We start from the raw sequence: 25,865 nt of genomic DNA on the forward strand, positions 1-25,865 counted from the left end.
CTCTCTCAGACTTCTGAGGGAGAATTCTTGTTTCTTCTTAAGGCAAGTGAATAACATCTTAGTTGCAGTGCTTGCTCTAGCAGGACCTGCAGCTGTAGTTGTTTCTCTGGGGAGAAATTTCTTGAGTATTTAATTTGCATAATAGGTCTTTCCCCAGCAAGGGAATTGGGCATTCTGGCATATAGAAATAGCAATGCTTTAGGTCTAAACTTTCTAGTTTGCATTCTAAAGGTTGTAGGAAAGCCTTTTGTTGCATTATTCTTGCAACTCCTTTCACAGGTACAATCGTCTTGGTGCTTTTTGCTCGTGAAGTGTTAAGAACTGAATAGTTTGCCCAGTATCAACCAGGAAATCACTTAATTTTTTCCTTACTGTCAGTTGTACCCAGGGTTCCTGTGGGGAAAATTTAATTGTCTCTGAGAGATGAAGGAGAGCCCCCAGGCATCCCTGTCCATGGTCAGAGCAGTGACCCTGCTCCATTATTTGACTGTGGGCTTTTTCCTCATCATATTCCTCCTTTTTCTGGCCCCTTGGTCCTTTCTTTTGGGACAGTCATCCTTTCAGAGGCTTTTCTCCTTACACTAGGCACACTGGCTGTGTTCTGGAGGCTTGCCTCGATTTTTCTGATGCAGAGGCTTCCTTGTTCATTCCACATTTATGATTGAAACTTCTGTTTCTTTGTCTCTCGATCGGGGAAGGGTCATTCCTAGTGAGGCTTTCTGTTTTGGTACCCCTTTCCTGAGTCCAAACAGGAAGAATGTTTGTGAATATTCCAGATGGGCCATGTCACCTTATTAATTGGAGCCCCAATTAGGGTTTGCATCCAGAATGGTCCCTTCAGGTTTAGGGTATTTGGATTTGTTTCATGGAGGCAACCAAGACTCTGGATCTTCTTTGGTCTGCAGTCAGAAGCATATTTAGGAGAGACTACACATCTGCTCAGGTACACTGGTGGATAGCACAGATAGACACATAGAGATCAGTCGTTTTCTGGGGATCCATTCTATAAAGTGGGGTGGAGTTTTTCCATTTCACAAGTTAGATGTTGAAAATGGGCTGGATGTCCAGTAATGTCTGACAGGTTGCCTACTCGCATCTAAGCTACCCATGGCCATCAATGGGAATTCCCTTGCTCCTGCCATGGCACTTCCTGGCTAAATCGTGTACCCTGTCAAGCACTGGAGGGAGAGGCCATCTCTGTTCTCTCATTATACTGAGGCGGCAGAGTAGCTCCCTCTTATTGGTCTGATGCCTCACTTGGTAGCATCAAGGCAATCTGGGCCAACGCAGAGGCCAGTGCTAAGGGCCCCGTATGGCGGTACCACAGTGGGAGCTGTTGGGGTGGAGCAGAGGCCAGGTGCTTTCTGGCTGTGGTGGTTGGAGCTGCAAAAACAGCTTGGGTGTAGGACATTTAAAAGTCCAAATTCTTCTTCATTGCTTTCTGCCTGAGTTTGGCTCCCTGGATTATGAAGAGCCTTTTTTCTATTCTGTCCTTTGGTACAGCTAGCAGCTGGCATCTTCCCTCATGGTATGAATCCTGATTTTCGAAAAGCATGAAAGCTTGGACATATGGTATTTTTTCTAATTTTCCAGACCTCTGACAAAATGAGTTTAACTGCATTAAAGACTAGTATTGCTTACGTCCATTCAGAGGTCAAAATTTACATCCTAACTTGTCCGCAGTCCAAACAGCACTGCAATAATAGACCATTTTTCTCTTACTCATGGGCTCGTAGCTATAGGATCTACAGTTAGCTGGGGTATGCCCCAGGGGCCTCCCAGAGTGGGTAGAAACCTTGTTTCCCCTCCTGACTTGGTTTCTATATCCATACTGCTCATTCATGTTGAAATAGTGATGACAAGTTTTATTTGTTGTCTCTCTTCTGTTCTGCACTGCTCATATCCTTCAACCAGACCTCTATGGGTTGGAAAGACTTTTCCAGCTTCATATAAGCAGTGCAATTAATACCACTCATGGTCCTAAAAGGAACACTTGTGCAAATCTCACCGCACAGCTGGGACAGCCAAAGAGATCAGAGAATAAACTCCTTGGGCAGGCTAGTGATTAGCACCAACTAGCACAGCACTTCCCCACCACCACCCCGCCCCGCCCCACCAGCACATCAACTTCATCCCAAGTCCACGTTCTGCTGTACTTAGTACCCTAGTAGAGGGTAACCGAATGGGAACAAATTAAATGGTAAATTAGGCAGATAAAAAGGGCAGAGGGGTTGGAGTCAGGACAGCCTAAATATTTATCCCATACGCTATTAAGCTTTTTTTCACATAAACAACATTTAGCACCATAAGCATGGTGGCAAGCCCTTTAGATAACCTATGGAATAGCTCACATCCTTCCTTTCCCCATAAAAACTGGCACAGTTGTGAGAAGCACTCCAGGCCCTAAAAAGAATGACGCTGCTAGGGCAGTGGAGGCTATTTCCCTCCAGGGCTGGATCCTGGATGAAGTGGGGCTGATGCAGATCACCTTGCAGGGGAAAGAAGGAGGAGGAGAGAGAGACAGAGATGAGGGCCTAAATGTAGATACTGTACACTTTTACAGTTGCAGATTCAGACTGCACAGTCCCGGACGGATCCCCACTAAAGGGCCGGGTAAAAGTCCTGAAACCGCATCTCAATTTCAGATGCCCTCCCACCAATCAGCTGACTCCAGGTGGAGCAAAGCCCAGGTCTTGACATAGATACAGATACCATACACGCCCAGATGATGTCACAAGCAGCTATATCTAAACAGAGCAGAACTCAGGTGACATCACAGAACAGGCAGAGGCAGTTCAGGGGGTATTCTGGTTGCCTTACCCAGCTCTGAAGTCGGTCAGCCTCTTCAGATGTCACTTGCCCTGTGGTAAGGAAGTGTAGTCGGCAGCTGGTGCAGTGGCAAGAAGAGAAAGGAAGTTCCCCAAGACAGAAACATCTCGGCAGGTAAAGAGAAATTCCCTAGAGCCCCAATCATGGGATCAGCTAGTTGGAAGCAGGTAGTGTTCCTGGGTAGTTTCTTTCCCTTCCAGTGGCCAGAACGCTTAAGCCTTGGTGTGCTTGTATGTCTGATTGCTCCATTCATCGGAAACCAAACCGATGGTTTCAGGAACTCTGAGTGTGTTGTTCCCCTCTCGGTGTCCATGTGTTCTCATCATTTAGCTCCCACTTATAAGTGAGCACATGGAGGTATTTGGTTTTCTGTTCCTGTGTTAGCTTGCTAAGAATAATGGACTGCAGCTCCATTCATGTCCCTGCAAAGGACATCATCTGGTTCTTCTTAATAGATGCATTGTATTCCATGGTGTGTATGTGCCACATTTTCTTTATACAGTCTATTGTTGATGGGCAATTTAGATTGATTCCATGTTTTTGCTATTGTGAATAGCGCTGCAGTGAACATATGTGTTCATGTGTCTTTATAACAGAATGATTTATATTCCTTTGGATATATACTTAGAAATGGGATTGTTGGGTCAAATGGAAGTTCTGTCTCTAGGTCTTTTAGGAATCACCACACTGTCTTCCACAATGGTTTAACTAATTTACACTCCCACCAACAGTATGTAAGTGTTCCTTTTTCTCCACAATCTTGCCAGCCTCTGTTATTTGTTTGACTATTTGTTATTTGTTATTTTTTGACTTTTTAATATAGCCATTCTGACTGGTGTTAGATGGTATTTCATATTGGTTTTGATTTGCATTGCTTGAATAATGAGTGATATTGAGAAGATTCAAATAAATGCAATCAGAAACAACAAGGGTGATACTACCACCGACCCCACAGAAGTATAAACAACCATCAGAGAATATAATGAACACCTCCGTGGACATAAACTAGAAAATCTAGAAAGAATGAAAAATTCCTGCACAAATACACCCTCCCAAGACTGAACCAGGGAGGAACTGAATCCCTGAACAGACCAAGAATGGCTCTGACATTGAGGCAGTAATAAATAGTCTCAGTGACAAATTTTTAAAATGCCACTTAGAAAATGTACACATAATTTTGCTCTATTCAGCAAATAGATTTGTAACAATCACTTTTAGGAAGGGTGTTAAAATATTTTATTATTTTTTCTCATTTAGCTTAATATTTTAAAAATATTTTTCTGCTGGCAACTATTTATATCTCCATTTTCATTGACATAGTCAATAATTGACCCACCTTTCTATTAAATAATAGTGGATCAACTGATGTGTATTATTTTGTACTGAACTTTGGCACTCTTGACATAATTCATATATGAATAGTCATCCAAATGTCTTGGCCAGTGAAGATGAGATTCATCCACCAAGGTTGAACAGGAATTTTTCACCTGAAAGCAGCAAGCAATACAAAAGCAAGAGCATGGTAGAAGAAATTCAGGAGTCCCACAAGCAGATGAGGATTTATTTAGGGCCTGAGAAGGTGCAGGGACCCCTCATAGGGGCCTGTGTACCACCCCAAGCATGGAAATAAAGGAAAATCTTGAGTCCCTTCAGAGAAATTCCAGGCACCTCTCTACCTCTGAGAAGTACACGAGCCACTTGACAAGCAAGAAGGTAATAGTAAGTTAAAACAGTAGCAAGGAATTGAGAGTCATGAGAATATGGGATTCCCTATAGAAACTAAAAATCAAAGCTTAACATATGTCTCTGAGTTGTTTTTCAGAAAGAGTGCCAAAGTGTCTTTAAAATCCCCTACCTGTAAGCTGTCTGGTAGTTTTGGTCTTTATTTTATATTATCATTTTATTTTATTTTTGGGATGGAGTTTTGCTCTTGTATCCCAGGCTGGAGTGCAGTGATTCCATCTCAGCTCACTGCAACCTCTGCCTCCCGAGTTCAAGCGATTCTCCTGCCTCAGCCTCCTGAGTAGCCAGGATTACAGGCAGGTGCCACCATGCCCAGCTAATTTTTGTATTTTTAGTAGAGATGGGGTTTCCCCATGTTGGCCAGGTTGGTCTCGAACTCCTAACCTCAAGTGATCCACCCTCCTTGGCCTCCCATAGTGCCGGGATTACAGGTGTTGGGCCACCATGCCCGGCCTGTCTGTGTGACTTCTTAAATGTTCTCTGATACTCTCCTGCAAACCTCATGATGTTCTCGTGTTTCTCAGATTGTAACATGTTACATGAATTTATTCTTTCTATCCCATGCCCCCTTTTATGGATGCATTCTGTCCTTTAAGTAATGCATTTAGAACACTGACATTTAAAGTGATGATTGATACAGTTAGATTAAAATTATACCAAATTTGATACTATCTTTCAGTTGTTGATTTGTCTTTGTTCCTATTTTTGTATTTCACTCATTTTCTACCTTTTGTTGTTTTGAGCACTTTATATCAATTCATCTCATTTCTTAGCGTATCTCTTTTTTTTTTACCTTTTTAGTGGCTAATCTAGGTAATAATTTTATTCTTAATTAATCTAAAAAATAACAGCTTGTTAAAAATAATAGTAGTATGAATATATTTTATTAGATATGGTTAAATATATATCATTGTGTGTGCATATATATATACATACAAACATGTGCATTTATGCTTATATAAGTGAGATGAATAACTGCAATAAGTGATGGAAAGAATGTGGGTTATTCTGTTACTGTAAGGTGTTCACACTACATCTTAAGTGATACATTGTTACTTGAAAGGGGGCTTGGATTAGTCAGAAATTTAAATTGCAAACTGTAGGGCAGCCTCAGTTCCTTGCTGGCTGTTGACCAGAAGCTGCATTCAGTTTCTTCCCATGTTGACTTCTCCCACGTGGCAGAATGCTCTATCAAAGCCATCAAGGCAAAGAGCTTGCTAGCAACACACACACAAAAAAAATTACAACTTTACATGACATGATCAGTCGTATGACATCTAATATTCTTGTATTATTGTGTTGTATGAAAGCAAGTCACATTTCATGCCCATATTCACAGGGAGAGGATTACAATACAAGGTCATGCACCCTGGCAGGTGGGGATCACTGGGCACCATGTTAAGGTCTACCAGCCACATCAGGTCCTGTCTGATGTGCAACAGTTTCCCAGTCTTTGTTTATCTTGAAGAATCTTAGCCCTTATGAAAAGAACTGATCAGGTATTTTATAGGAAGCATCACCATGTGGATTCATCTGATGATTTCTCATTATTTGAATAGAATTATAGACTTATTTTGAACACCTTTATCTTAATTTGAAGACAATAAAAACTGAACAATATATTATTTAGAAATATAAACCTAGACATAAAAATAATATAAAAAGGAAATACAAAGAGGAAACTGAAAATAATAGTAACCTTCATGGGGGTAAAAAAATGCCATAAAATTGGGGAGATGCACATTCGGGGCATCAACGATATTGACAATATTCAGTTTGTTAAGGTCAGCAGTGAATTTTTAAAAAAAGAAAAAACTTTTCTATTTTACCTTAGCTTTGGACTTACAGAACAGTTGCATAGTCAGCATGGAGAGTTAATATGCAACACACACAGAGTTTCCATTGTTATTAACCTCTTATATTAGCATGGGTATTTGTCACAATTAACACACCAACATTATGCATTCTCATTCACTGATATCCACATATTAATCAGATTTCTTTTTTTCCTACTTACTGTTTGTTTTCTGTTCTAGGATCTCTTTCAGGATAACACATTTAGATATCATGTCTCCTTAAGCTTTTTTTGTCTCTGCAGTTTCTCTGAATTTCCATGTTTTTCGTGGCATTGACAGCCTCCATTTAGGATTTCTATGATTGTTTTTACTAACAATTAGACTGAACTTGTAGATGTGGAAGAAGAAGAGACAGGGGTGAGTGTAATACTCATTGTACCATGGGCATATATTATCAAAATGCTTTTTATCACTATTGATACTAATTTGAGCACCTGGATGAGGCAGTGGGTCCAGTTTCTCCACTGTAAAATTAATTTTCCCCCTTTCCATGTCGTACTTTTTGAAAAAAAGTCACTATGCACAGCACATACTTAACAAGTGGGGAATTATTCTTCACCTCCTTAGGGCAGAACTTCTATAGTATCGTTTGCATTTCATTACCATAGGCAATGTGTCTGTTCTCCAGCATTTATTTTACATTTATTCAATCAATTATTTATATTATATGGCATATTGGCAAATAATAAATATTTATTTCCACTGTGATTAGACTAGTTTATTGGATTGTTCAAATTGCTCTTCAGCTGGTCATTAGAAAGCCTCTCAGTCAGCTGCTTTACCACTTTGAAATACCCATATTATTGCTATTTGATTTGGTTTGTGTAGTGTGTTGGTTGGTTGTGTTGTTTAACTTTTTCTTACTTTCTGGGTCTACAAGATACTTAAGCTTAATAGTGTTGATTCCCTTTCCAGCGATGCCATTAACCATTTTCCCCAAAATTCCTGGTTCCTTTTTTGGTGAATGGCATTACAAACAAAGGTCTCAGCAATGGTGTTCTCATTTCTGCTAGGCGTCTGTTAATTCTATGCTTTGTCATCTGACAGAGCAAAGGATTATATGTATGTTTGTAACTCACACTCACATATGTATATGCATTTCTACAACATTTCTCCATTTATAGCTATGTAAAGTTCAGCATGAATTCTTATTAATGTTTCCAGCACCCAGGATCTAATTCAAGACCACATTAATCAATTTCCCCATTCCCACTACTTGTATGTCACCTCCCATGCTAACAGTGAGATAGTTGGCCTCCTTTATATAATCAATGAGTCCAAAGTACATGCAAGTAGTTTTAGAATTGGTAGCTCATACCCCCATGGGAAAGAATGTTTCTAACTAAAGAAGAGAATTTATGTACAGATACTTTGACATTTAAGCCAAGAATCTCTCCTTATTTTTATATTTCTTAGGTTGGTCCCCTTTGCCCCCAAATGTCTATTTCTTTTTGACAATATTTTCAATGGAATTGTTTTCTATGTTCTATTTTAGATTAATTGACAATATATAGAAATACAATTGATTTTTATTGCCCTAGTATACTGAAGTGTTACTGAACTCACTTTTTGTTCTAATCTTATTTTAGTGATTTCCTTAGGATTTTCTATACACGAGATTATGTCATTTATGAATAGAGATAGCTTAACTTCATCCTTTTCATTCTAGAAGTCTTATATTTGTGTTTCTTGCCTAATTACCCTGGCTACATGTTCCAATACAATACTGAATAAAAGTAGCAAGAGCATACATCCTTGTCCTGTTGCTAATTTTTTGAAGAAATTGCTGAAACATTCATAATGTGGTGTGTTGTTGTGTGAGTTTTTCATAGATGCCTTTTATCACTGAAGAAAATTTCCTTCTATGCCTAATTTGCTCGGCCTTGTTATCATGAATGTGTTTTGGATTTTTCAACTGCTTATTCTGTATCTTTTTTTTTTTTTTTTTTTTTGAGACGGAGTCTCGCTCTGTCGCCCAGGCTGGAGTCCAGTGGCGCAATCTCGGCTCACTGCAAGCTCCACCTCCCGGGTTCATGCGATTCTCCTGCCTCAGCCTCTCCGAGTAGCTGGGACTACAGGCGCCCGCCACCACGCCCGGCTAATTTTTTGTATTTTTTAGTAGAGACTGGGTTTCACCATGGTCTCGATCTCCTGACCTCGTGATCCACCCGCCTCGGCCTCCCAAAATGCTGGGATTACAAGCGTGAGCCACCGCGCCTGGCCTATTCTGTATCTTTAGAGATAATTATGAAGCTTTTGTCCTTCATTCTATTAATACAGTGTATTACAGTAATAGTTTTTGTATGTTTAACAAAACATATTTCAGGGACAAATGACTTTGCTCATAATGTATATTTTTATTAGATTACTGGTTTATTTTGATAGTATTTCTTTCAGAATTTTTGCCTCTGTTTCATGGGGCATATTTGTTTGTGATTTTCCTTTCTTGAAATCTCTTTGTCCAGTTGTGCCATCAGGGAAAACGGGCTTCATGCGGCGTATTGGGAAGTGTGTTCTCTACTCCTCTGTTTTTATTTTTTCTTGAAAGACTAGTTAATAAAGCATTGTTATTAATTCTCAAAGGGATTAGAATAATTCACCAGTGAAGTCATCTCAACCTAGAAAAAAATTGAATCCTACCAACACTAACATGAGCTGGGTAAGGGATCCTTCCCTGGGGAGGCTTCGCTTGAAACCTCAGCCTGGGTCATCTGACCCAGGAAAAATGTTAAGTAATATTTATGTGTAGATTTGAACATCTGAGCTGTTCGGTTATATGTTATACAGCAACCTATAGGTAATATACCTGACAGTAAATGTAATTGGATTCTAGAACAGAAAATGACATCAGTGGAAAACCTGGCAAAATACTAAGGAAGTCTGTATTTCAGTTAATGCTTCAAAACTATTAACTGTATTTCAGCTAATAGTTTTGTACCACTGTCAATTTCTGAGTTTTCATAAATACATTCTGGTTACATAACTTGGTAACATTTCAGGAAGCTGTAGATTATGTAAAACTGCATTATCTTTGCAACTTTCTGTAAAACTAAAATTATTTTCAAATAAAAATATTCTTAAAATACATTATTTAGGAACAAAAAAAATACCAACACAGTTGGACACAAACAACAAGAAACCTTGGACCAGAGGATGAGTGGAGATGCAGGGAGTGAAAGGCAAAGTACTTGCCCTATTATCCCCATTCCTACACAGGGCACCTGCTTCAGGCTTCAGGCACTTCATCAAGCTCCAGGGACTCTCATCAATTTTCTTCTTTCCCATCACATGCTCCATTACCCAGTCACCAGTTCATACGTCGGTAACCACTTTTTCAAAGAAAGGTGGCTGCCCCACATATGTTAGAAGGCCCTATTTTCAGGTACTTTGTGGTAGTGTCTTTGTAGGATCTCACTAAAGACATTTTGGAAGAAACACCAGTGATGGGGAACATAAATAATATTTCTACATTAGGAGTGTTTTCTTAGTTCAGAGATTCTTTTGTTGAAGTTTTAAAGTTTTTTAAAACCTTTGAGAATACCCTATGATAATTAAGTTATCTTTATTATGCACACGCCATCATGAATTCATGGCACCACACAGTGCCCTGATGCTATAACATCATGGATTTCTTTTGTCCAGTGAGTGGCCCAAAAGCTGCAGCGTAGACAATATCATAGTGTAGAAGATTAACTAGGTATGAAAATAAAAGCTTCTAATCATGGGGTTGTAGGGTAATTCCTGCTTACAGAGACCTGAAATGAACCTTTAGACACCAGGCATATGAAAGTGAGGCATGTTGGTGATACAGAGTGTGTTGTGCGGAGGTGGAAATAGCCTAATAGAAAAAATGAAAGAACAGCACAGTATAACATCCCCCAGCCCACCATGCAGTGATCTAAGGGATGGACGCGGGCTGAGTGCTGACTCTGCATCTGTGCTAGTTAAAAAAAGATCCCCACAGCAGGGAGGACTGTCCCCTCATCCCCCACACAGCTCCCTGTTCACAGGCCACACCACTTTACAGGAGAGCACCAGGGTTGTTCCAGGGACGATGCCCACAAAGCTTACTAAGCCATAGGACTGTATGCTACACTCCCAAGGACATTCACAAAATTAGGACTCTTCTTGCTTTTTCAGACGGTGATCATGGGCTACATTCTCCATACCAACTTCATAGATCCAGTGAGAAAATAAATTCCTGCGTCCAGGAGACATGGAGTAAGAGATACAGCTGACCTTGACCATATTTCTTACTTTGGAGAAAATTGTAGCAGTAATTCAGGTGCTATTATTTGGGACATTTATAATTCAATAAACCTTCTTACCCCTCTGAGCTTACAATTCACCCCATTGGAAGGAGAGCCTCATTTAAATTGATAATCTTAGGCTGGGCGCAGTGGCTTATGCCTGTAATCCCAGCACTTTGGGAGGCCGAGGTGGGCAGATCACAAGGTCAGGAGATTAAGACCATCCTGGCTAACACTGTGAAACGCTGTCTCTAATAAAATACAAAAAGTTAGCCAGGTGTGGTGGTAGGCGCCTGTAGTCCCATCTACTCAGGTGGCTGAGAAAGGAGAATGGCAGGAACCCGGGAGGCAGAGTTTGCAGTGAGCCGAGATCCTGCCACTGCACTGCAGCCTGGGCAACAGAGCTAGACTCTGTCTCAAAAAAAAAAAAAAAAATTGACAACTTAGTACATGGAAGTTTGATCTTTTCATTTCATTATGAGTTTCTATAAGGTAAGTGATTTGTCATATCCCATTTTTCTATTCATTTCTATGCATACATATGGTTTCTTATGAGGTGTACTTTGAAGATCATTCATGATGAAACTATTCAGGAAAAAAAATCACCAAGTGGCAGGCCATGAAGGAGATGGAAGTAGATGTGTATAAGGAGAGATTCATCTCCAGGTAGCAAGAGGGTCAATGAGTTCTGCATGCCCAGGGTTAAGATAGGAAAGGTGATAGACACAGAACTGTGCTACCATGATATCCCTGGCACAGAGAACAAACACAGTGCTGAGCACCGAGCTCCCAAACACTACCACCATAGCATGGAAGTTATGATTTCTCACAGTGCAGTAAACCACCTGTGACCACATTGTACTGAGGCTGGACTGGCCACCAGAATTCTCAGAAAGATGCTATTGAAAACATCTCATTGTCTGACCACATCATGAGGCCTGAACCCAACCCTGTCTCCACCCTCTACCCTGAATAGAGAATAAAGCTTAAAAGGTGCATGACTCCTATATTTTAAATTAGGGCTTTCTGTTCACTGAACTGAGCCCTCGTAGAAGCTGAAACTCTCAGTGCAAATATGCCCAACATTCTAAATTATAAATTATATGAGTTTCTTCTTCATGCAGTACAGTCTTCAGGGAACACCAAGGCCTGTTTCATTTTCCAGGTATCAACAAGTAGAGTTGACAAGAGTAACAAGTGGTCAGAGCAAAGCATTTCATGGTAACTGTAATGTGCCTGCGTCAGCAGTGACTACTTAAAGTGAGATTCACATGACCATCGTTTATGAGATAGGAAGAATAAAAGGAGAGGGAGAAGAAGATGGGTAATTGATCTAAATGAAGAACTGGATTTGGAAAGCAACTTAGAACAGTCTCTGCTTATATTTCTGAGATTAAGTCAAACAGTCTCAAGATAAGTATTTCTGTCTTCAGAGAGCTGCACACCGCAACTCCATAAACTTTCAAGTAACACTTTACCATTTCTATCTTCCTTCTCTATGGGATGTTTGAGCCATGATTTATAAAATTACCTCTACATCTATGTTGTATTTTTGTAGTATCTAATATTCTCTTGAGGTCTCTCTTGGGACATTGGCTTCAAATTATAACGCTGTCCAACAGGACTCCAGGAAATTGGTCCTGGATGTTTACAGTGCACCTTTCATGGGATACTTATTTATCCTGGCAGATGACTCAATGCCCAATTGTCCAATCCTTGACCAGGCATCCTTCTTACTGTATTATTTTTTAATTTCCATTGGTTATCAGGGAACAGGTGGTTTGGGTTACATGAGTAAGTTCTTTAGTGGTGATTTGTGAGATTTTGGTGCACCCAACACCCAAGCAGTATACACTGCACCCTATTTGTAGTTTTTGATCCCTCACCCCCTTCCCACCCTTTTCTCCTGAGTCCCCAGAGTCCATTGTGTCATACTTATGCCTTTGCATCCTCATAACTTAGCTCCCACTTATAAGTGAGATCCTACGATGTTTGGTGTTCTATTCCTTAGTTACTTCACTTAGAATAATAATCTCTAATCTCATCCAGGTTGCTGCAAAAGCCATTAACTCATTCCTTTTTATGGTTGAGTAGTAGTCCATTATATATATATATATATATATATATATATACACACACACACACACACACACACACACACCGCAGTTTCCTTATCCATTCATTGATTGATGGGCATTGGGATTGGATTACTGTAAACTTTTAAATACTGTCAGATGCCCTTATGGCACTTTTCAGACCTCTAACCACTACATTCATATCAAGACAATCACTTTCTAGGAAAACTCTGAATTGGAAAAATGTTAAGTTCAGGTGTGTTGGTCATGTGAGACACAGAGGAGGCCACTCAATAGAGCACATGAAATAATGTAAGCAGTGTATTTCTTACAGGTGAGGTTCACTGGGCACCATCGTAGGGTCTGCCTGACACATCAAGTATTCTCCAATATGTAAATTTCTCAGTCTTCACTTATTTTTTGTGAACTTGACTGTTTCGAAATGTGCAGGTCAGATATTTTGTAAGTTTTCGCACAATATGAATTTGTCTCATGATTTCTCATGATTAAACTAGGGACATAAAGACATTAAAACCATGCATGTCTGTTTGAAGACAAGAAAAACATTACAGATATTAGAAATATAAACATAGAGGTAAATATAATAAACACAAATTAGAGGATAACAAATAATTCACTGTAATAGCTACTTTCAGTGCTTAAGGAAGATGGTGAAGCTAAGGAGATGCACTAAGGGCCATCAGACATATAGCTCATGTTGTTTTATAAGGTCAGCAGTGACTTTAAAGATAAAGAAACCTTATAAATTTAAGAATGGTTTTAGGTTTACAGAACAGTTGTAAATGTAGTACATAGAATTTCCATATATCTCACGAAGTTTCCATTTTTATTAAATTCTTACATTAATGTAGGACATTTGTCACAACCAATCAGTTTTATAACACTATAACTACTCTTCATAATTTATTCATTTTTTTTTTTTTAGTTTTTACTTAATGTCCTATTTCTATTCCAGGATCTCATCCAGGATACCTTATCACGGGTACGTATCATGTCTCCTTAGAATTCTCTGACTGTCACAGTTTCTCGGAGTTTCCTTATTTTTGATGACATTAATGTTACTAATGTGGGATTCATCTGATGTTTCTCTAATGATAAGACTGGATTTGTGGGCTTAGGGGAGGAAAATCATGAGGAAAAGTGTCATTTTTATTTATTTATTTAATTTTGAGACAGTGTCTCACTCTCTCGCCCAGGCTGGAATGCAGTGTCATGAGCTTGGCTCACTACGGCCTCCATTTCTGGGCTTAAGGATCCTCCCCTCTCAACCTCCAGGGTAGCTGAGACTACAGGTATGTGCTGCCATGCTGGACTAATTTATTGTTGTTGTTGTTTGTCAGTTTTTTTGGTAGAGGCAAGGTTTCACCATGTTGCCCAGGCTGGGGTCAAACTCCTGGGCTCAAGTGATATTTATTTTGTTATACAGATGGGTCTTAATGTGGTGGCTAGGCTAGTCTGGGATTACAGGCGTGAGCCACTGTGCCTGGCCAAAAAGTGCCATTCTCATCATATCATACCAAGACTACAAACTGTCAACAAGAGTAGACATTCATTATTGGCAGAATGTCTACAAATTTCTTTAAATCTTCACCATAAACATGTGCCTATTCTCTTCCAATTATTTCATATGTATTAATTTATTCATTTATACATGCATCTTTTATTTATGTCATTATCTAAATATGGATATTTATTTTACAATACATATATGCGTTTTGTTTTTTTTGTTTTTTTTTTTGAGACAGAGCCTTTCTCTGTTGCCCAGGCTGGAGTGAAATGGTGTGATCTCAGCTCATTGCAACCTCTGCCCCCTGGGTTCAAGCGATTCTCGTGCCTCAGCCTCCCAAGTGGCTGGGATTACAGGCATGAGACACTACATCTGGCTAAGTTTTGTATTTTTAGTAGAGACAGGGTTTCACCATGTTGGCCAGGTTGGTCTCAAACTCTATACCTCAGATGATCCACCCACCTCGGCCTCCCAAAGTGCTGGGATTACAGGCATGAGCCACTGTGCTCGGCCACTATTTTTTTTTTAATTGCACAGATTGTTCCAGTGTTGGCTATTGGAAGGTTTTTAAGTTGTCTCTTGTATCATTTTGAAATAATTCCATAATTAAACTTTGATGTTGTGTGGTTGGTTGGTTTTCTTGTTTTTTGGCATTTTCTTTTGTTCAGTCACTATTATATGCTCCAGTCTGTGAATTTAATTGTACTCCAGGGTAATTTGGTAATTTTATAATTTCTACTAACGTTTCCAACACCATATGACCTAATCCAGCACCGTATAAATGGATCCACTCATTCTCATTTGTATGTAATCTAGCACTCCCTGCAAGCAAGTTGATGTTGTTAATCATACTACCTGAACAAGGTATATTGCTATGTAAAAAAATAGAAGTTGAAAAAGTCAAAATACTGTGTAATTCCATTTATATAACTCTCTAGAAAAGGAAAAAGTGTAGTGATAGTAAAGAGTTCAGTGGTAACAAGGGGCTTGGGAGAGAGAAAGGTGAAATCAGTGAACTACTGAAGATTTCTTTTGGGCAGTGAAATTACTCTCTTTGATACTGTAATGGTGGATACATAATAATGTTTTCCAAATCCTGAAGAACTTTGTAACAAAAAGATGTAGCTAAATTATGCAAATTAAAAACCTTATTTAGTAGGTAACAAGTTTGCCTTTTCACAGTATTTTACCTTTTCCAACTTACTTTTTTAGCAATATGCTTTTTAGATTTTTGAAGTACACTTCATGGTTTTTAGATTTGCCTTCACCTAATTTTTGTAGGACAGGTGAGTCACACAATTGGGGCTTATCCTGAGAGGGTTATTAGCTTTGTGCAGGAAAGAATTTAAGGGCAAGTGGGTGAGGTTAGACTGCAATATTTTATTGAATGGTACTGCTCCTAGCAGAGCAGGGCTAACTCTTAAGCAGCGTGTTCAGAGTTGGCAACATATAGGCCTCTTGGCAACTGTATTTATATACAATCAAACCCACTTTTAATTATACGCAAATTGAGGGGCAGGTGAAGGCAAATTGAGGCAGGAAACGGGCAGTGACTTCTAGGTTGTCTCCATGGAAAGGGGCGATAACTTCTGAGTTGTGGCCTGGAATTTGTAAACAGTTATGTGGTTGGTAGGAGTGTCTTATGTGAGTGACAAATGAAGACTGCCAGGGATCACATTTGCCACAATGTACAGGCTTCTGCCAGTTTTTTCACTTTATCCTGTCTGGAGCAGATCTTATTTTGGTCATCAAGGTTGTGAAACCAGAAAACAAGTCCTTCCAGTCTGCTACCTCATAGTGACAAAATACATTGAGCATATTTTCATGTGATTTTGGATATGACTATGGCTTTCTTTTGAGAACTGGATATTTAGGATTTTGCCATTTTTGATTGGGATATTTGCCTTTTTAATTTTGAGTTGTAAGACATTGCATATTCTGGATAATAGACCATTATCACCTATAAAATTTGCAATTTTCAAATATTTTCTGCTATTCTTTGGGTGCCTCTTTGTATTTGCTGGTGGACTTTAAATTGCAAAAGGTTTTAATTCTAATGAAGTTTAATATTTCTATATTTTCTTCTTTCCTTTGTGCTTTTCAGTGTCATATCTTAAAACATTGTTTAACCAAAGACCACAAAGATGTATTCCTGTGTTCCTTTTTATGGGTTGGCCCTGTTTAGCTGTTATATGTAGATGGATTATCATTTTGAGTCAATTATGTTTCTGGTATGAGGCAAGAGTCTAACTTGCATGTGGATATCCACTTGACCCAGAAAGATTTGACAAGAAAATATTGCTTCATACCTAATTCATTTGGCCACATTATAAAAGCATTTCACCATAAATGTAAGGATTCACTTTTGAGTATTATATTCTACTCCATTGATCAATATATATATCCCAGTACTAGTACCACAAATCTTGATTACTATTACTTTGTAGTAAGTTTTGAAATTAGGAAGCATATGTCTACTATGCAAACCCTTTTTGTCCTTCTCAAGAGTGTTTTGGCTGCTCAGGATCTATATTATGTATAATTTTAGGATAACCTTCTGAATTTAGGGGAAAGTAATGCCACCTGGGGTTTTGAGAGAAGTTGCATTAATTCTATAGATCCATTTGGAAAATATTGCCAACCTAACAGTATTAACCCTTCTAAACAATGAGCATTCAAAGATTTTCTATTAATTTTGTTCAATATGTGTTCTATAGTTTCTAGTGTCCATATATTATACGTAATTTGATAAGCTTATTCCTAAGTATTTTTGATGTGATCTCAATTGGAATGGTTTTCTGAGTTTTGTTTTTAGATTGTTAATTGCTACTATAGAGAAATTTAAAATATTTTATATATTTTATATACTTCAAACTTCTTTGAACTCATCTTTAAAATCTAAACATATTTGATTAGAGTCCTTTGGACTTTTTACACATAAGATCATGTCATTTGCAAACAGAGTTTGACTTCCTTTCCATACTAGAAACATTATATTTATTTTTCTAAACGAATTGCCCTGTCTACATTCTCCAGTACAATGTTGGAAACAAATGTCAACAGGGGAAATATTTGACTTGTTTCTAATATCAGAGAAATTAGTGAACCTTTCAGATTACTTATGATGAAATGTGAGCTTTTCATAGATGCCCTTGGAAATGAAGAAAGTTCTCTTATCTGCCTAATTTGCTGCATGTTTTTATAATACTGAATCTGGGAATTTTCAAGTGCTTGTTGCACACCTTCTGAGATTATCGTGTAGTTTTTATTCTTTATTAATATAGTATATGACATTAATTGTATCATATGTTGAACCAAATTTGCATTCCTGAGGTAAATACCCTTTGCCATAGTGTATAATACTTTCTACATGACGCTGATTTCATTTGATAATATTTCCCTGGTGATTTTTGTCTCTGTATTTATAAGGCATATTGATCTTCATTTTCCTTATTTGAAATGTCTTTGTCTAGTTGTTCAATCAGGGTAAACTGATTCATAGTATGCAATGGGAAGTGATTTATTTTCTACTTCTTTATTATTATTCTATTTTTTGAAATATTTTTGATAAATTGGTATTAATTTTATGTGATTTTTAATAACACATCAGTGAGTTCCTGATGAGGACAAGGAAGTGAATCCTAAGAACAATAATGTGAGTTTGGAAGGAGACCCTTCCCCAGCTTAGCCTCAGCCTGAGCCATCACCTACATGTAGATCAAAGACCCAGGGAAACTGTGAGTAATATGTGTGTGGTTCTGAGCCACTAAGATATGTAGGAATTTGTTATGCACCAAGTAGTAAGTAATAAACCTGACAGTAATTGCAAGTTGGTATTCTGGGTTAGTTTCTGGAATAGAGAAGTATATCATTATTAGAAAACCTGGTAAAATATGAAGGAAGTTTGTAGATCAGTTAATAGTCTTGAAAAACAGTTAAATTCTTAGTTTTCATGAATATGCTGTGGTTATAATAGATATTAACATTCTAGTTAGCTGAATGGTACATGAAACTATCTGTGCTTACCTATGTGCATTTATCTAAATCTGCAGTTATTTCAAAATAAATGTTTTTTAATATTTTTGTTTTTTTTTTTAAAAAGTAAGCAAGTAAAGACATCAGCAAAAAACTTTTGCCTCCAGATACAAGTGGACATGTAGGGAGAGAATAGTAAACTAGCTTTTCTTTTCTAGGCAACATTGAAAACCCAGGCACCACTGCTTCAGGAATGTACCATCAAGCTCCAAGGACCCTTATCCTCTTTCTCCTTCCCCACTACCTAGTCATTACAGCGTCAGCATCCACTTCTTGAAAGGAAGATGCCGGTTTTTCACATACCCCAGAAAGCCCCATTTTAGGACACCATTTAGCAGAGTGTATTCAGGACCCCGCTAACCTTTTCGGAAGACATGACTTCCAGACGATATAACGCAAGAATAAGAAATTTCAGTGACAGGGAACATAAATCATATTTCTGCATTCAGGATCATGTTTTCTTGATACAGGGATTTCTTCTTCAAGTAATCCAAAGACAACTTTACCTTCAAACCTTTCAGAAAACCTGTTCTAATTTAGTTCTCTTCATTCTACAGGCTCCATCAGGAATTGTTCAAGGCCGTGCACTCTGCTGATACTCACATGGTGGAATTATATTGCCCTTGACCAACCTTAAAGCCATGAAGATAGCAGGTAAGCAGAGGACAAAAGTATTTCTAATAAGTTGGTTTAAGACAGTCCCTGCTTCCAGAGGCCTGGGAATAAATCTTTCCAACAGGGTTTTTTCAGGTGAATGCTACTGAGTGATATATACATGTTGTGCACAAGAAGAGAAATCTCAGTAGGCAAAAAACAAAACAAAACAAAACAAAAACAAAAAAAAACAGTATACACCATATCTCCAACCCTCCATGCAGTGATCTGAGAGACAGAAACAGGCTGCCTGATGACTCTGCCTGCGTACTGGCTGCCCACTAATTCTCCACACAGATTCCTATTAAGAGGCCATTGCACTCTTCTTAGTAGCAGCAGAGTTGTTTTCAGGAACCATGCCTAAAAGGCCTACAAAGCCATGGAGCTACATATTGAACTCCCACTGACATCCATAAATCTTGAATAGCATGATGTCACAGGCACAGATGACAAAGTACTGAGCACTGAGTCCCCAGACAAACTTTAACTGCATGGAAGATATGATTTTGCATAGTGTCCTAAATCAACAGTTTTATAGATGCTGGTCTGGAAACCACAAGTCTACAAAAGATGCTATTGCAAACAAACCAAATTTTTAGACCACATCATGAGGCAAACCCAATGGTCTGTCTCCACACTCTAACCTGATAAGAAGATTGAGTTCAAGGAAGGAATGTCTCATATATGTAATGGCATGAGTTTGTGTTTACTTAATTCAACTTTCCTGGAGTCTAAAACTCTAGGTGAAATTTCAGTCAACCCCCTTAACTATGACTGTATGAGTTTTTTCATCACTCAGTGTACTCATGAGGGGACACCGAAACCGATTCCAATATCCAAGTACCCAAAGTAGAGTTGACCAGAGTAGCAAGGGGACAGATCAAAATATCTTATAAAGACCATTATGCATTCACTTCTGCAGTGACTAAACATAAGGTGATTTCTACAATCACCAGCCATGTGAATGAAAGGACAAATGTGAATGAAGAAAAGGATACACAAATGTTACAGCTGAAAGAATGGAATCCGTAAAGTTTACAGGAAGCGTTGCTCATATTTCTAAGATTACAGTTTAAAGTTTCAAAATACAGCTTTTTCCAGGTCTTTAGAGAGCTACCACGCCAGTAAATTTTCCAAGTAACTCTTTACAATTTTCATCTTTGTCTTCAATGGATTTCTTAAACCATGGTTCATAGAACTATATTTCCATACGTGACATAAGAATTCTAGTACTCCACTAATAACTCTAATGTGTCTAAAATTATAAATGCAGTTTATAACACCTCTCTGGACACTCACTTTAATGAGAAGTGGACAAACTGGACGTCCCTAATGGAGGACAGTGGTGAAGCTTCCAGGTAGAATATAAATGCAGTTTATAAATTTATGTGATAAGATTTAAGCGTATTTCCTCAATAACAAACAAGAGTATGGCCAATGAGCCACCATAATTTAACACTGAGAAATGAGCAGTCACAGAGAAAACAGTGTATTCCATTCATCGTAGAGTGCACATTTTCACATCTATCAAATACAGATGCATCTTAAATTTGAAAGCTTTAAAACACTATTGATGAGAAGGCAGTCGTAATGTGATTGTCCTCATTTACCTGTATATGAGCTTGGTCTGCAAACCTCCTGTCGACATTTTTGGGTGATATCATTGACATCAACATCAAATTTGCATAGCAGGTTTCAGAAGGTTGAAAATGTAAACTCTCAGGAACAACATAGGAATCTCACAGGAAATGGCAGCATCACCAAAGCTTCAGATTAGCACAAATGATGATAACATGGGGAACATCATGAGCAAGATGAATTGAAGAGTGATTCAGGAGAGTTGGATCTGAATGGGAGAAAATTTAGGAAGACCTTTGTTGGTGTATTTTCCTTATATGTTCCATCCCATGTAATCATAGGAGTGACAAAAGACAAATATCCACATATTTGTCTTGAAAACAGCTTTTTTTCCCAATAATTATAATATAATGATGTTATTAGAGGAGGTCTCTCTTTGTTGCCCAGGTTGATCTAGAATTCCTGGCCTCAAGCAATCCACCCTCCTTAGTCTCCCAAAGCGTAGGGATTGCAAGTATGATCCATTGTGCCTGGCCCAGGGCCTGTTCTTTTAACCACTAAGCTGCTCTATAATGAGGTGAAAAAAGTTCAGACCTGCATGCCTTGCACCTACACCAATCCTTTGAGCTGTACGTTGAATAAGGCTGTGGATATGTAACTTTAGAACATTGCTATTGACTCTTAAATCTCTGTCCTTATGAATCTTAGGCAGTCGCCCAACACCACTACCCACTTTATGTATTTAGTATCTTTGACAACAGCCAATGTTGTTGAAAACCTGGAGAGGCAGCCCTGGCTGTCTCCTGCCCTGCTGTAGATGATCCTGTGAACAGGGTCCCCCTCCAGACCACGCCCAACAAAGGTAGGTTCACAGGGGAGCCTCTGAGCTGAGAGCCTCTCTGGGGGCTCTGCATGCACAAGAACAGCAGCTCCCTGCCTTGGTTGTGGGTTGAGGTAGGGAATTCAAGTCTTTTAAAAAAGGCTGAGTTTGTTCAAAAATGATTCTGCTTGCTTACCAATGACACCTTAAGACTTTAGATTTTACATTGTGATATTTCTCCTTGATTTTGATTTAATTTGTTATGCAAGTGTCTTACGCTTGTGTATAAAAAATCTCTTTTTTTTTTGGTCATGTAAACATCATCTAAAACCAGGTATCTATTTTTGTATTGTAGATTTAAGGCCTTCATTTCTCTATTTTAAAAATGCATTCATAATTATTTTTCAATGAACCATATCAATTATTTTCATCTTTACTCCTATTTCTCTTTCATAAATTGAATGTTAATATCACTTTTATTAGAAACGACAGATGTTACACATTCTGTTTTATGATTTTCCAGAAATTTCCTCTTAAATAGCTCTGGCTAAAAAGAAGGACAGAAACTATGCTGTAAGCCACAAGGCACAATTGTCCCACATTAAAAAGATCTTCTTATGCTTAAAAAGCTCTGTCAAACTTTCTGTTCTATGGCTTAGTTTGCTGTACATGTGAAAGGTTAACAAGGTATTGATTTGTGTGGCAGTAAAGTCAGACTTCACATCTGAATGCAAGGAGCAACCTCTTCTTAACCGTTCAGGTGTGAACTTCATGATGTTGTTTCATTTTCTCCTTGCACAAAATATTTAGACATTGACTGGACTACATAATTCCTTCCACCTCACCTCCATGTATGTGTACCTGACAGTTCTTTGTACGGATCACCCATTCTATTAGATATGAATTATTTTATTTTTGATGAGTGATTATTAAACTTGTTTTTAGTTCTCAGTGGTATAAAAAATACCAGCTAGAAAACATGTACATCATATGCTGTAATCAGAAAATATTTTTGTGCCATTAGCTTATAAAAAAGGAATTTCAATCTTTTATTTATTATCATTTTTATCCAGCTTAGTAGTCTCAAAAAGTTTTCATGCTTGTGCGTTTTTTAGATTTTACTTTTGTTGTCTTAGTCAAAACTTAGGCAAACATTGGAGACCTTTGTTCAAGATGTGTGAGACGTGAGCAATCAACAGAGCAAAAACACTGATATTCTCTCGGGACTTTTGTTCTATATTAACAGATGGGCACTTGTTCTGCTAGGTATGGCTGCAGTCAGGGTCTGTGGGCTTTAATAGCATAAACAGAAAATTTCATTTACAGATCCTCATTAAAAAAAATAAAAAGAAGCGCCCCTCATCTGTTATATTATAGTCTGGTACCATTTTGCTACAGAATGTAGATTTGGCAGTGGCCACTTTTAAAATCAAATAATAAGCAGAAGAGTGGGAAAAAGAAAGTGATTTTATTCCAGATTTTAGCAATGGGGAAGCGCCAGATTGATATCTCAAGGAGCCACTTCAGTATTCTGGGCAGAAAGCAGGATTGTAAGGAGAAATTTTGGTATACAGGGCATGCAGAAGAGGCGTTGAGGTACAGGGTCTACATGACTTGCTAGAGGACTTACCTGTAATCATGGGTCATCTGTTAGCCTGGCCAGCATCATTACAGACAGAGTTGGATTGTGGATTAACTGATGTCTTGAGACAATCTCCCTGTGGGGGAGAATTCTGAAGCATGCCTGTTTTGGTTCAACATTTGGTAATTTCTAAGCAAACATATACTTAGATAAGCTGGCAATGCTTGCTGGTGATCTCCCTGGTGGAAAAGACAGAGGGAAAAAGGTTACATTTGCATTTCTAAGGAGCTAAGAGGTGAACATAGAGGGGAAAAAAAGACAAAGATAATTTTTTGAAAAATGGGGTACTCAGTTACAATTTAACTTAATTTCACTGCATATAGAGAGTAACCCTATACTACATAGCCTGTGGTATGTACATAGTGAAAAGCAGAGAAAAATATTTTTCAAATGTTAAAGAAACTGGAGATTTTTAAGGAAAACCAATAGAGGTGGAAAGCTTTATTGGTTTCTCCTCCTTTAGGTGATGAACATGCTCTACTCTTGTAAGTAGAAAGCTATATTTTAATTATTTCATAATACAGTGATTTTACGAGCAACAACTAACAGGATAACATAGGAAAGGCAGACTGGTGTCCACATAGGGTGATTGAATCTACTTAATACGTCATTTGCTTCATTTCTAAGCAATAGCCATCCCTTCATCTTTGGACTTGTTGCAAGATCACTGAATCATTAAAAGCATTGTCTTTTTGCAGTAGGAAATTAGATGAAAGGGTGAAGGTGAAGTTCATTCAAATTACTTCTCTTTGTATCTTTGCTTTGTGTTTCTGTACCACTCCTGTACTCCTGTGAACTATGTCTCAGTGGAGTAATGATGGCACCATAGTCCAGCCTGCATGGGTGTTGGCATGAGTGCTTTCTCCTGTTCTTACCACTGCACGTGGAGAACGGCTTCATGAAATTCAGCCACTTTGTTCCCCAGACTCTCAGTTCCATCTTCTTAACTCAGGGTGTTTTCCAGAGTCCGTGCCACACCATAGCCTGGAAATTCTCCCCAAGCAGTAACCTGAGACAATAGTAACCCTCATATCATTGTTTCACATCTCTCAGATGTCATTGTTTGATGTGCACTGTCTTGCAGTCTATCATTCCAGAAAAATTGTCCATTTTTACATGTGATAAGCCATATCTAATCCCAATAAATTTTTCCACAATGTTTTGTTTCATTCTTCCAGCAATTACTCTATCATTACTGTACCACCACCTGTATGGATCTCATTGCCCATATGAAGCTGAGTAAGGAACAATGTGCGTCACACTCACAGAGAAAGATGGACAAGTGAGCTGGCCTGTGTATCACTAAAGGGAAAGTCAGATTGGTGAATATGTAATGTCTGTAGTGTCTCGTTGGGAACATTCACTGTATGTCAATGAATCAAAGACGTAAAAGGATCTAAAAGAATAATATCTCCATCAAACTACTATACACATAATAGACATACTTACTGAAAAAGTCCTTTTAGAATTTTGAATTTACAGGGTTTATTCATATAAAAATGAAAGTAATATTGAAATTAATTTATAAATTAAGTCACACATATTTTGGTATTCTGATTATGATTATTCTGAATTAGCTTTTTACCCAGAGCTATAGAAACCTTAACAACACCCTGTGTACATGAAAAGATATGGGAAAGCTACACTTTTTCATAAAAAAGAGGCTGTACCATTGTGGGATTTGCACCTTTCTTATTGATACCCATTCTGGTAGTTTTGATGATGGTGAACTTATGAGAAGGTGACAATATAAAATTTCAGGATGTATTCATCCATGTGCTGAGAAGTTGAATCTTGTCATGGCTCACACAAGCCTAGCAGTGACAGTGATGAAAAGCAAAAAACAAAACAAAACAAAAAAACTCACAGACATAGTAACACATAGTAAAACTGATGAAATATGGTAACTAATAAAGATTTTGAAATATTCACCAAAGGAGCCATATAAATAGAGATAAATCTTGGTGAACAAGAATATTTAAACTAAGAGGGCAACACTGTCCAAAAGGACCAAAGAAATACGGATAAGCCAGGAGGAGCAGGGCCCATGAGAGGGTCTCTAAAGTGGATTGAGGATGGGGAGGCTGGAGAAGAAGCTTGGTAGTGGGGGAGGAGTCAGGGCTCACACTCTGTCTTGAGAACAGAAGAAAGCAAAAGAAACGTGGTCATCTTCAGGTTCAAACCTCCTTCAAATTTAGAGATAGAGTTTCTTGGGAAGTAGACAAGATTATAGGTGAGAGGTGTTTGAGAGGCATTAATCCATTGGTGAAATTCAATATGAAGGAGAATCTTCTGTGTTACTCATTGTCCACTACATGTGTGGGGCTGATAGGGGAATGACATAGACAACGTTTCCAAAATCTCCAATATTTAAACCTAGTAGGGATTCAGAAAACTTAACAGAAACTAAACTGCAAGTGGAATAGTTGCCTTTGGGACCTCAGAGGACAGGCATCAGGCCTGGGATGGGATGGACAAGGGGGGCCTCCAGGAGAAGGATCATTGGAGGAGATGCTTGAGAGTGAGGTGCAGTGAATCCAGCAGACAGAGGAGGGAAAGGGAAGAGGAAAACGTGTGTTTGTGGCATAAGCCAGGCCATGAGAAAAGGGTGGTGGATTGGAAGGACCACTGGGATCAGTAATACCTGAGGAGGCAGGAGCAGGAAGGGCAGACCACGGAGGGACTGGTAATGATCCAGGGGCAACTTTTCCCCCTGGACATACACATGTTCACATGCCTGTCTCTGCATGTTCTCTTACGTGTTCTTTGATATTCTCATACAAACTCCATGATGTCCTCATGTCTCTGAGATTCTAACATGTGATATATATGAATTTATTCATATATATATATAT

General features: G+C 38.4%; 1 long non-coding RNA gene across 3 annotated transcripts; it reads left to right on the plus strand.

Annotated features, from left to right (window-relative positions):
- Positions 1 to 2,812: 2,812 nt before the first annotated feature.
- On the plus strand, positions 2,813 to 24,266 carry LOC131381253 (uncharacterized). 3 transcript variants are annotated; one of them, XR_009209875.1, is made up of 6 exons: positions 13,730 to 13,756; positions 13,971 to 14,066; positions 17,892 to 18,018; positions 18,874 to 18,970; positions 21,257 to 21,410; positions 24,189 to 24,266. It is a non-coding gene; the product is annotated as an uncharacterized LOC131381253 (long non-coding RNA). The 3 variants fall into 3 exon arrangements; XR_009209874.1 differs by lacking the exons at positions 13,730 to 13,756; positions 13,971 to 14,066; positions 17,892 to 18,018 and adding exons at positions 2,813 to 2,943; positions 10,569 to 10,713; XR_009209873.1 differs by lacking the exons at positions 13,730 to 13,756; positions 13,971 to 14,066; positions 17,892 to 18,018 and having other exon boundaries at positions 18,038 to 18,970; positions 24,189 to 24,258.
- Positions 24,267 to 25,865: the final 1,599 nt, after the last annotated feature.

The sequence above is a fragment of the Hylobates moloch genome, unplaced genomic scaffold (genome assembly GCF_009828535.3).
Source record: "Hylobates moloch isolate HMO894 unplaced genomic scaffold, HMol_V3 SCAFFOLD_14, whole genome shotgun sequence".
NCBI classification, from domain to species: Eukaryota; Metazoa; Chordata; class Mammalia; order Primates; family Hylobatidae; genus Hylobates; species Hylobates moloch.